The sequence below is a fragment of the Protopterus annectens genome, chromosome 2.part0, assembly GCF_019279795.1.
Source record: "Protopterus annectens isolate FY-2018-M chromosome 2.part0, PAN1.0, whole genome shotgun sequence".
Classification (NCBI taxonomy): Eukaryota; Metazoa; Chordata; order Ceratodontiformes; family Protopteridae; genus Protopterus; species Protopterus annectens.
In genome coordinates this window covers 1,458,242,123-1,458,256,160 of record NC_056728.1, presented here as the reverse complement: position 1 = coordinate 1,458,256,160, position 14,038 = coordinate 1,458,242,123, and the positions used below count along the sequence as shown (strand labels likewise).

The 14,038-nt window shown below is 44.4% G+C and overlaps 1 protein-coding gene across 1 annotated transcript in view; it reads right to left on the bottom strand.

Annotated features, from left to right (window-relative positions):
* NDST4 (N-deacetylase and N-sulfotransferase 4) overlaps window positions 1-14,038 on the bottom strand; it is a 2,939,889-nt gene that overhangs the window by 328,464 nt on the left and 2,597,387 nt on the right. The window lies entirely within an intron of this gene.

Here is a 14,038-nt window from a genome sequence, read left to right as displayed (position 1 = left end):
TGAGACAGAAAACCATAATAGTGGCTACTCTCAACTATCCCACTATTAACTGGGAAGACTCCTCATGTATCAGTGCCTGTGCTCAATGCATGTTTGATTTCACCACCACAATGACCTGGATCATCATAGTCACACAAGCAGGGCTAACAGTATGCTACACATAGTCACTCTCCAAAGCCAAGGTTATGCTTCTTAAGACAGAAGTGGTGAATGTCATGGCACCCATGCAGATGGACAATGCATGTGCAAATGCTGAATCCTACACATATAGACTTTAAGCACTCACATTAGTGCAGTGATTGTGCTATTGAAACAGAACCAAGATTCAACCAAACACAAACAAGAAGGCAAACTGGTGGTACCCTGCCATAAACTGTACCACAGATGGTAGGAACTGTCGCAAGAGTGAACACACATGTGTGGATGTGACCCCTGGACAGCCTCAGTAAGACTTAGATACACCATATAAGACCACACAAAGCCACTGTGAAACTAATTGGCCACATATTATGAGGCCAACCACAGAGCATTCTATAGCTATGTCATGAATCGTAATGGTATTGACAACACCTGCCCTGCTTCACAGCACTATGGCATGACAAGTACTGCACCTACAGAAATAGCACTTGTTCATCCAGATAGGGTCTGTGATAATTTAAACCCACTCTCACCTCCCCCCAACAGGTACATATATTTATATATACATGTACACTACATAGTCCCTGTAATAACAACTATGTAGGTACAAGCTGTACTCTCTAAGCCATACATACAGCTTGCATGGGACCTGTCAACATCACAGGGTGTGTTTTACACAAATGTCAGAACAATTAGCTCTCCACCTACACATCATGTTCAATCATAGCTGCATTTCAGGCTGTGTACACACTGAATGGTGCACAGCAATAGTTATCACGCCCCAACAAAGGGGGAGACACCACTGATAATGGGAAATAGTGCACTACTACCCTGCTGAGTCTGGTCTGTAAGGCCATGAACCTTGATCAACGTATCTGATGTAGTCAGTACAGATGTAGATGACAGTAAGGTTGATTCACACAGCATATTTCGACCTTGCCAGGTCTTAGGACACCATCACCCATACTGGGTTCCAGCTACACTCAGTAAACTAGGTGTATATACTTATGTCACATGATTGGTTGGCAACTGGACCGCTAGCAGAACCAACACTAAAGAAGGTGTCTGACTAATACACGCAGAGCAAACCAGTGTCAACTACAGTAATACAGGGTTCAGTCCTGGTACTCCCCTTCTCTGTTATCTAAATCTATACCACACAGACTAACACAGAAGGCATCTGCCTACTGAAGTTTGCAAATGACTATGAACTAGGAGCTATAGTTGACTCAATGAGTGCTGTGGGCAACATACAGAAGGGCCTTTGTGGGTCGGATGTGTGGTGTCTGTTGTATGGCCACAATCTCACTGCAAAGTGTTGCATTGTCATCCCCTATGTTAAAAACCCTATATCAATGAACTATCACCTAGGCAGTGGGCAACATAATGGAAACTGTGTGTGTATGGGATCCAGCTGGACAGTAGTCTTTCCTTTGATAGTCACTTCACCACACCAGTCAGGTAGTCGTAAGTGCCACCCCTAATCATGACAGGGTGCCATCCATGAATATAGAGATCATTGCTCATCCATACTCAACACTCAATTGACCCATAATAGTTCAAATATTTCCTTTAAGTGTTAGTTGCCATGTTCAGGTGGCCTACACCAGCCTTCCCAAACCCTAGCTCTACTATGTAGCATGATGCCTACCCTGAATAAAGCCATGTCCAACCCAGAGATGTTGGATATGCTACACTTACACATCCTGATTTCAAATAAACACATACATCATGGACATCCACCTGTCGACTACAAGGATCATAACATGCCTGATAGATCCCTGTCCCATACACATTACATACTCCTGCCATACTATGCATCCCTGTCCAGCATAGCTGCACATTGCCCCTCTTTGGGACATGGTGTGATGACCGCATGGCAAATATATCAGTAAACCTGTGGATCAGTTCTGTGGCACTACTCAAAATGGCCACTGAAAGTTACCTGTCTGTTGGCTACAGCTAGGTAACCTTTCAGCCTATGCTCATACATGGCCCAGGGCATATAGCCTTCTAGTTAACTATGACTATACATTCTATAGTTGATATCCAACCCTGCAAATACCATCAAGCTAGCCACTGTCCCACGTATTTCACATGTGCATCATAGGTAATACATGACAGGATGCTATACTGCTGTACAGTGCCATGTAGATGCATATGGCAAAACATATACATGTACAACTTGCTGTGAGCAATTCTGCAGGGTCACAGGTGACGTCCCTTAAGGCTGTGTATGACTATATATGTGACATATACACAGTATCACACATGTGGGGAATGCAAACAGTACTATACAGACAGCATATGTGTGCACACACTCTATATGTTTTGGAGCTGGATTATGACAAACCAACAGGAGTCACCCTTGTGGAGTATACCCTTGCTATGAATGTCACACAATATCATCTGCTATCTGACATGTCCATGACATTTTTGGGCTGACTGCAACACTGGTTAACTATCCTGCAAAACATGATATCCCACATCCCAAACAGACCACCTTTTGTCTGCATAAACCTGTCCTCAGTGGAGCATATGACATCTATGGGTGTATGTCATATGGGACAACACTGACATATGAAATAGATGCCCATCACAACCATTGGACAAAACATGTTTACACATGGACATGAAGGATGGCCAGAGACATGAAGCAGCACACACAGTAGAAGGGATGTACATGTGTGTACACCCTGTTGTACATTGGCTCGACACAATACAACTATGGCCTTTGTGTAATGATTATATTGCAAATGTGACACACTAAACGTTATACAGGGCTGTGCACACCTTTTGTAGGCATGACATCAAAGCACCACAAAACATGTCTTGAACATTTTGAGTGTGTCACGACATGAAAGCTTTAACCTATACAGTATCAAATACATACATATGTTGCACAACATACACATATAGCCACAGCAGGCCACAGTTACAGTACATTCACCGTTCTGGTGTCAGACATCACTGTCATGGTTGCTCCTCATGTGTGTGAGGTACAGAGATGGCATGTGGAACATGGCGTACTGCAAAGTTACCCATGTCTGGGCATAGTTGCCAGGCATCTGCAATAAGATTGCAGATGTGCAAGGGTGTCATCTGTATACCCTTCAGTGACCTGTGCCACACATTCCACATTAGGGTTTAGTGTGCATACACCTCAGTGACGTGGGTCACATTCCACATTAGATATGTATTGTATCTGAACACAGTCATGGCTATGAATCGTGTATGTAACTCACACTGTATAGCAATAGTGAAGCCACATGATGCCCTGCAATGGCTATGCACATCAGCTCAATGTGCAGTATGTCACTGTATATCTGTAGGGCAGACTGACAACATTGCATCAGCTGAAGGTCCATGCTAATGTAACACGCCTCTGCATTGGGACACCAGTACCTCACTGTATATTTGAAAGGACACCATTGTGGCAAACATGTATGCATGTCAGTCATCACTTCAGCAGAAGACATGTCATACTACATGTGATTGGCAAGGTCATATGCCACACATCAGGCTAGTGTACTGTTAACCTGTGCTGATCTGTGGCACCATTGCAAAGTAGGGACAGCTATGTCAAACGTGTGTGCAGCCACATGCACATTGTCTGTAGACTCAGCTCAGGGGTAAACAAAATAATGTTGAACAGACGTGTACTGTTCATGGGGAGATATGCAAGCTAGGGCTCTGGCAACCATAGTATTCACTCAACATACCCTTCTGCTCATCTCCTCCTCACACATAGGGGCAGTGACCAACACAAAGCATCACTGGCAGATGTACCCAGGTCAGCGATGGTCTGTTATGATGTGGGGTATGGTGCACAAAACATGGCAGAGCGGTGCAACGGTGCATAGTGCATGCATTGTGTTGCAGGTTTGGGGCATAACCTACTAACACAAATTGTGCAACACAGGGATGTATGCTAACTACTACTATAATTGTGTAAGCTGCATGCCTTCTGCCATAACACATGCATACTGTTGTGTGCAACTCAGGGATGTATGATAACCACCACTATAATTGTCTAAGCTGAATGCATTCTGCCATATCACATGCATGTTGCATTCTGTGTCTGTGTCTGTCTCTGTGTGTCTGTCTCTGTGTGTCTGTACTGTGATGTATAACTGGTAATGTACAGTTATAGTCTGCCCCTCACAGGTGTTGATGTAGGTGTGTTGAACTCCTGCGGTTCACCTGCTGTTAGTGTCCCCACAGACTCTAGCAGTGATGATGAAAGTATGATTGAGGCACAGGCAGGGTTGTCAGGGGCTGAATCTGTGCCATTGGTTGGCATTCCACCTGTATCCCCCTCATCCCCACACACAGTTGTCCTGCCTACACATACCCTATCACCAGTGGCCATACTGGAAGGACAGGTGGCATGTGGTAGCATGGAACAGGAAAGTGTGGAGACTATGGAAGGTGTGTCTGCACACCATGATCCCAGCCAACTTACTGGCAATGTCCCACACAGGCTTGTGCCCAGGGCTGCTTGTAGGGTGGCTTCTGGCCAACATGCCCCTGCAAGACATAGCACGTCAGCTGGTGTCACCAGACACAAGTTACAGGCTGTAATGGAGGCACAGGCACGTTCTGAATGGCACAACAGAGAAAGACTGAGGCTTCAGAGGGCTGCTGTCCATTCTTTAACTGACAACATCCAGGCAATTGTAAATTCTCACCATCAGCTTGTAGATGTTTTGGATGGATGATTATGTGACATGGTGGGAGCCCTTGACCATGGCATGTTGATCCTCGAGTGTGGAATGTCTGTGCTAGAACATCTGGTGTGAGTAAGGCATCGGGCACATGGATGTAGGCCAGCTACACCAACTGTTGAAAGTGTATGTGAACATGCTACTTCACATGCCCGCTCCCATAGTGGCGGTAGCAGCAGCAGTGCAGCTGGTGCTGTGCTGTCCACACCAGGACACAGCAGGCCACATGCATGTATTCCTGTATGTTATGCAACTGTGTCAGTACATGGGTACTTTGCACAGTTGATGTAGGGCTAGGTACAGTCCACCAGTCGAAGGTTATGGGCTAGGTACAGTCCACCAGTCGAAGGCTATTTGCTGTTGTACCATACTATTTCATACCACATTTATGGATGTGTGTTGGTAGTCTGAGGACAGGGTGGGGGATGTATATGAGGGTACAAGCTAGAATACAGCTTTTTCCACTGTCACCTGTACCTGAATCATCTGTGATGAATTATGTTGGAGTAGTGGTCTTTACTTGTGAGTAGTTTGTATGAATATGGGGACACCACCACCTGGAGTGGTCCATACCAGTGCTATGGTCCACATGTTTGGATCTGAGTTATATGGTGGTAGTGCTATTGTGCACTACAGAGCCTTCAGCCAGGTGTTCCTCACTGCTCAGATGTCAGTATTCCCCACTGTAGGTTCTACATCGAGCAAGTGGATTATGAAAGCCACACATCTAGCACTGGTTAGCATAAGCATCCAATGCAATCGTCTTGTAGGTGTCAGGCTGTTACTTCTGTGTTTAGGACATTTGCCTTGGAATGGCACTATATGGGTAAATGCAACCTAGATAGCATGTGATATGTCACAAAGGCTTGTCTTCTTTCACTCATGTCATCCCGGAATGACAGATACTGGACAACCTCATAAGAAGACACTGGACAACCTCATATGAAGACAAGATGATCAATTTCAACAATTTCAACAATTGGCTTAAGTACTGGTGTCATTCAAAGGGGATCCAATGCCTGTCAGCCTGGGATGATATGCTCGACAAGCCACGATGCTTCACTAGGGACGGCTTGCACCTGTCACCCCTGGGCTTTCGGATATTGGCAAAGGCTCTTGCTACCCCTATAGTGCCTTTTTTAGGCAAGGCTCAAAAGACAAACCCACCTCCATAGGTATCACAAGGGATAAGAAACTAAGAGTAATGCTACTCAATGCCAGAAGTCTAAACCTCAAGATGCACGCACTTGAAACTCTCCTTAGCATGGAGAACATCGATATCTGTGCAGTAACAGAAACCTGGTTTAGGGCTCCCGAGAGCACCCCAGCACTAACAGGTTATACCTCATACCATGCTTTTCGCCCCAAAACTTGGACCAAACCACAAAAGGAGGGGAGTATCGATATTCATCAAAGATACCCACACCTCCAGGTTGGTGGCAAAGCACGAAGCATCAGAGACTATCCATGTGCAACTAACAGTGGGTAAAACTGCCTTCCAGTTTATAGCCTGCTACAGACCACCCTCCCAAACCCAGGAACCCCACTTGGCCTTCCTGAGAACACTGGAAAATATGAAGGTCTCTCCAAACACCATTATATTGGGCAACTTCAACTACCCAAACATAGACTGGGAGCATTACTCTAGCTCCAACACCCTAGCCCAAAGGTTCCTAGAATTCATAAACTCAAATGCTATGGAACAACTTGTTACCACTCCCACAAGAGGGAAAAACATACTGGACCTGATCATCACCAACATGGGGACTCTATGCTCCAGACCAGAAGTGTATCCCTCACTGGTAAGATCAGACCATAAACTGATCTCACTGGATATTCACATCCCGACCCCACCCCCTGCCCAGAAAACCACAGTGAAAAACTTCTCTAAAGCAAACTTCACACTCCTCAAAACCGAGGTGGAATCCTTCAAAGCCCCCGGGCCTGTGGAAAATAAGGCCCAGACCGCAGAATCCTTTATAAATGCATTCTATGAACACCTTCAGGAATGCATGGATCATGTGATCCCAAATAAAACCAAGACCCAATCCTCCAAAGGCAGACGTCCTGTATGGTGGACCCCAGCCATAAACAAACTATACAATAGAAGGAGGAAGCTACTTCATGATAGAGCAAAATCCCAAAAAGGGAAGGCATCTCTGATCAGTATTAGCAAAAAACTAAGGGCACTCATAAAATCGTCTAAGGCCAGCTTCGAGGGAAAAATTGCACAGGACACTAAGGATAATCACAAGGCTTTCTTTAGTTATATTAGGAACCTGGGTGGGAATTCCCAGATATGCTCAGAATTAGTCCAAAATGACAAAAAATACACAGAACCCAGAGACACTGCCAACATCCTAGCTGACAGGTTCAGCACAAACTTCTCTCCCCCCTCCCCACCAAAAGGGCAAATATCTATCCCAGCAGAGTGCTGCCTCCCTGACATCTCAGATGCTCAGGTAAGAGCCACCCTCTCCAAAGCAAACAACACAGCATCAATGGGACCAGACAGTGTCCCAGGCTGTGTCCTACATGAACTCCAAGAAGAGCTAAACCCAAACATAAAATACTGTTCGATCTCAGCCTTAATACAGGATATGTACCCAAAGAGTGGAGTACAGCAACAGTGGTCCCTCTCCACAAAGGTGGTGCGTCAACGGACCCTGGAAACTATCGCCCCATATGCCTGACTAGCTTGGTCTACAAAGCTATGGAAAGGATCATCATGGACCTCATAAATAAAGATATTGGGGACCTACAGACACTGGATCCTACCCAGTTCAGCTTTGTTAAGGGCAGATCCTGCCTCTTAAACCTGGTCAACTTCTTTGAAACAGTCACCAAGGCCATTGATGAAGGGAAGGTGGTCCACACAGCCTACCTGGACCTCGCAAAAGCCTTCGATACAATACCCCACTCGGGCATTATAGATAAGCTCACCAGCTAAATATAAACCCCTATGTCACTAGATGGGTTGCAAACTGGCTCAAGGACAGAACCCGCATGGTTAGAATTGCTGGAGCCATGTCAGACTCCAAACCAGTTCCAAGTGGCATCCCACAAGGCTCAGTCCTGGGACCTCTCTTGTTCGGTATATATTTCTTGAAGGTACAGGCCAACACAGAAGGACTGTGGCTGACCAAGTTCGCAGATGACTGCAAACTGGGCGCCATAATCGACTCTCCAGCCAACACAAGCATCCTCCAAAAGGGCTTCATAGAAACAGACCACTGGTGCCAGAGCCATGGTCTCAAGCTAAACGCCAAAAAGTGTACAGTCATCCCCTTTGGCAAAAACAAAGTGCCCACAAATTACCACATAGGTGGTAATCCATTAAGTACAGAAGAAGTAATCAGGGACCTGGGGACCCAAGTTGATAGCAATCTCTCATTTGACAACCATGTGGCCAGAGTGGTTAGAAAAACATTTTATATAGCCCACCTAATCATGAAGGGATTCACATCTAGATTAGGGGAGGTCATCGTGCCTCTTTACTTATCCCTCATCAGGCCCAAAATCAAGTACAATGCCCCTTTTGGGATGTACCTTACCAAACACCTGCAGCAACTGAAAAGACCCCAAAAGTACCTCACCAAGAGGATCAAAGGGCTCAAACAGAAGCCATATGCTGCCCGGTTATAGAAACTCCAGCTCTACACAGTGGCATACCTCCTGCTCAGAGGCGATCTGTGCCTGACGTATAAAGCCATGTCCAACCTGGAATTAAGGGACATGCTGCACCTCAAAAAATCCAAATCCCATCGAGCTACACGCTCGAGAGACTTGAACCTCAGCACTGAAATAAATAGGACATGCTGGAGGGACAGATTCATAACCCAGAGGCTCCCTTCCCTCTGGAATAAAATCCCAGTCCAGGTTAGGCAAAGTCCCTCATTGACTCTCTTCAAGTGGAATCTTGATGAGTGGATTGGAGATCATAGGTTTACCCCGAGTATCACTTCTGTGTCACTGTTAGACAGAGGCACAGTATACTAACCTCGAAAAAGGGCATAGCAAAATTAATTTAAAATGGGTGGCGAATGCCAAACATACTCTGGCTAGGCTTATAAATGCCCTAGGGCAGATAGCCTAGTATGAACCTATGAACCTATGAACCTATAATTACAGCAAGACATTGGCTCATTGTATTGGTGAAGCAGTTGCCACTCATACATGACATCACTGCGAGTGGCAGTATTATGCTCGGTATCACATGATAAATCTAAGGTGATGGACAGCAGCAGACATTGTGTAGATGATCAATGTGAGATATACTTAGTGGAACAGTCCTGCTAATAATGACAACTACTAACACAGGCGGCCGAGGTCATCTTGACACCTGCACCTCAGTACCATTAGACAATGAGGCTCACATATTATGTTTGCACATGCCACTGTTCCAACTATGATGCAACTGTCCACAACCTGATATCAATGTATGCCTTTCAGGGCAGCTATGTGTGTGACACATGCTGTACTTTGCATCCACCTGTGTGTCCCAGTTAACCAATTGTCACTTCCACACATGCAGGACTGTGCATGCTTCACATATATATATGGCAGTACTTCATGTACATGTATGCATGTGTATTACACAGCACAGAAGCAGATATATCATTTATGGGCCACATACAGGTATCTGTTAGTAAACCTGTATGATGTGCATATATACTGACAGTTAAGATGTACATAGCTGTAAACCTGTGTGTTTACAATAGGAGTCCATTACAATGTGTTCTGTACATATCAGTGTATGAGCATGCCCACTGTGGCCTTTTGTAGTTAGAATCAGAGTGCATCCAAAACAGCCCTGTGCTACTATGTGTATGAGCATGCCCACTGTAACCCTGTATAGTGATAGTAGTAGTCCATTCCACAGATGGACATACTCCAGTACAGGGCTTGCTGCACTACAAATACACCTCTTAGGCCTACCTATGTCTTACCTGCAGATGATGTGTCTTGTCTGTGCATACAGGTTGTAATGGAGTCCTACTTTAAACACACACGTTTACAGCTATGTACATCTTAACTGTCAGTATCCCTGTTGATGTCCTCAATCTTAGAAGGGCATTCTGACTGCCTGGAAATGTGTAATCTCTGTGGTGCATCTTGTAACTGCGTAGTACTTCAATAGTGATCTGTAGATAGGCAGGAGTTCTGGTCGCACCACTGGCAACTGTGTGTGTGTCTGCAAATCCCTGAGTGTGTGTGTGTGTGTGTGTGTGTGTGTGTGTGTGTGTGTGTGTGTGTGTGTGTGTGTGTGTGTATTTGTGCCTGTATCCTGTCATGAGAGTGGGTTTTTCTGCTTTCCAAAGAGAAACCAACTTTTGCACTGGCCTTTATCCTTGTCATCTGCTAAACCACCCTTTTCCCCCCTCCCCACTCCAAGTAATCATTCCTGTGATGTCACCCAGCTCAGACGCAGAATCAGATTAACTGTAATTGTATGGGTTCTGTGCCACATCTCCCAACTGTTTACTACTCTACTAGTAACCTTTATATATGCAAGACCTGTAAGCACAATACTGGCAAGTGTTTGTGTGTTTGTGTGTGTGTGACTACCCTCTAGCCAGGCATGCACATGTGTTATGTCTTTTAACATGCTGCACACCATGGTAGTCATCTGTGGTGAGTGGAGTCTACAGAATATTACATAGGTAGGAAAAGAAAAGAATAGACAGTCAAAAATGACTACTGTTGGGTATGTTATTTTCCTGTGCCACTGTCGAGCAGTGACACAGAAGTGATCGCCGGGGTGTATTTCCTTATCCATCAATCCTCCCCAAACTCCTCAATCCCTGGGGTATATTTCCTTACCCATCAGTCCCCACCCCAAACTCCACATAAACAACAACCATCCTTTCTCTGGTGTACTAATTAAAATTTGAATGTTATATGTTATAATACAAGAGTTGCCTGTGCTTTGTGTACACTTAAATTCCTTCAAAATCCTTCTGTGTCACAAAGGGTTTTCAGAGATGTTTATATATATAGCTATACATGTGTCTGTGTGTATATACACACACACACACACACACACACATATATATATATATATATATATATATATATATATATATATATATATATATATATATATGGTTCCCTATCAGAAGCCTGAAACACTATAAGCCTGAAAATCAAAATCCTGAAAACTATAGACTGAAAATTCAAAATCCTGAAAGCCCAAAATCCCGAAACTCAATATCCTGAAAACACAAAATGGACATACTGACGTCATTGTGGCTTTGCTATTGTTAGCCCTGTGGTGTTGGGTCATGCGTTGGGTTCAGGTAAGTGTCAGGGTTGGTTTTATGTTAGGGTTAGGGGCGGTTTAAGTGAGTTAGGGTTAGGGCGCAGGTTAGGCATGTATGCAATAGTGACAAATATTGGGGTTGGGGCGGTTTAAGTGAGTTAGGGTTAGGGCGCGGGTCAGGTGAGTGTGCGATAGTGACGGACCTTAGGGTTAGGGTTAGGGTCAGGGTCAGTTGGTAGATATTAGTGTCTTTATAGTGACATATTAGCATTATTTGTGTTTTCAGGATTTTGAGTTTCAGGATTTTGGGCTTTCAGGATTTTGAATTTTCAGTCTATAGTTTTCAGGATTTTGATTTTCAGGCTTATAGTGTTTCAGTCTTCTGATAGGGAACCATATATATATATGTGTGTGTGTGTGTATGTGTGTGTGTGTGTGTGTGTGTGTGTGTGTGTGTGTGTGTGTATACATCACAGAAATGCATTTATATATATTTAGTATGTATTTAAAACAGTTGCACATATCTAGACTTGCCTGTGTTGTTTCACAAAGTACAGTACATTAAAAGGTACTGTGCATCTGTGCATATGTACACAAAGTGACAATCCCATGTGTTTTCAGTACTGTGGTATACCTGTAGTAAACTATGTATTCTAAAAACCATGAAACATGTATATAACTCAGATGGCTTAGTGGCAAGTCCAGTGACTATGGTGTGCATGGTTCAAGGTTCAAGACCTGTGAGGGTTGTTAATAACTTTGTTTAGGCCAGAATGAGGTGGGTGTAAATGTGCTTTCACGACAGTAAGCAGCGGGAAAACATGTTTAAAAGAAATGTAAAACTCGCAGTACACTTGCAATGCCCTTCTTTGGTAATCTTGCTGATGTTACTCATTGTGAAATACACCTTTGGGGAAGAGATACTTCAGTAATGTTTGTGGCGCATACTGCTGTACTGTAATAAACTAGTTAGGTAGGGGTTCGAATACCACATGTGTGTGTGTGTCTGACTTGTATCCTCTGTAGTGGTGGTTGTAAGTGTGTGACACCTATGGGCAATATGGAGGGGATTTTGCATATTTTGTATGTTGGCCATACTCTATATCACAATGTCAACCATACAGAGATAACAGATGTACATTAGCTGTGCGGCTGGGGTGCAAAGCCATGCCCATACATGTGACATCAAGGCCAGCCAATCACAGTTAGCAACCACACTATTACCCAGAGCACACACTCAACCTATGTGTCATACGCACACACATGCCTAGACAACAGCCAATATGTAGGTAGTACACTGCATATTGGCCACTGATAGTAACTATGCAGTGATAGCAGTGGGTTACAGGGGCATGTCACCCTGGCCATCCGTCCAGTATGCACGTACATGCACACAGTGCACCTCGACCATGTTCCCCAATGGACACCTGCACCACCTATGGTGCCTTCACATGTGACTCACAACGGACATACCATGCCTGACAACATGCTTACAACTGCTTTACAGTGCCTTAATCATTCTGTGTTCATCGGCCCTTATTCTGCCTAGCAACAAAATAAACAACCTCTGGTAGGCTTGAAACAAGGACCATGCACAACATAACCAATGTAATTTACCATCATCTGGCCCATATTCCAACATGTAGATGTATGTGTGTGTGAGAATATATTAATGTCTACACAGATACAAATGTGTATATATATATATATATATATATATATATATATATATATATATATATATATATATATATCCACATATGTGTGAGCAGATATTTATATCTATATAGGTATATATATAGACATATATCTGTAGATAAGGGGGGACATTGCAGAAACATATATGCCCACATGTACCATGAATGGGGTTGACAGGCACAAACAACATACGTCATGCACGGAAAGGTATTCCCCCCCTCCACAGCCAAACATGTCTGCCCTGCAATACACTACCACCTGTTGCAGAATCCATAAGCAGGACCTTACGCAACAAGGCCACAAGATGTTTACTCCATCCCATCTGTATGATGTCAGGCTGGTATCAGTAACATACCATGCAGTATTATGTCTCCCATTTTGTAGTCATCTGTTACCTTTGTTAGCCAGAGTCCCATACTGTTGGCCTGTACTACAGAGATGTAGATTTCAAACAACAGTGGTCCCAGGACTGAACACTGAGGTACTCCACCTGTCACTTGTCTAGGGATGGCTTTGGAGATGGTTACACCTACAGTTTGTATCCTGTCATTAAGCCATGTGGCACACTATTGAATGGCATAGGGATGTATGGCCGGATTAGTAAGTTATTCTATGTTTCCAGACTGATGTATGGTATTGAAGGGCTTGATGAGGTCCACACAGGTGTGGTGCACTGCCTTACCCACTTCAACAGCTATTCAGACTGAGTCAAAGCAGACAACCAGTTTCAGGAGACAAGAGTGGACCTCCATGAGCCCAATCTGTGTGGGGTCCAGTGTTTGAGGGTTGCCAATGTCTGTGTTCCAAACCTCCCTGATAATGCATTTCATGGCCATGCAGATCAGGCTTGTCAGACTGATGTGAAAGTAGTTTCTGGGATCCAAGGTGGATCCCCCCTTGTGGAGTGGGATAACTGCAGCTGTGTGCTACTCAGTGGGCACCAGGCCTGATGTGAAGTTATGATTACACATGACAGTCTGGCCCCATGGATGATGTATTCTTAGCTGTGGATAGTGTGGTTTCTGCCTGTGTGGCCATGATTACTGGCCAATGGAACTCTGTTCATATTGCCATGGGCCCTTTCGGGGGTGAGAGGGGGTGACTGTGGCCCTAAACAAATCTGCCAGGATATTGCCACAATCCGTGGGAGCAGTCTGTGTAATGACATTCTGTCATAGCTCAGAGCACTTCTCAGCAGTTCTCAGAGTTGTTT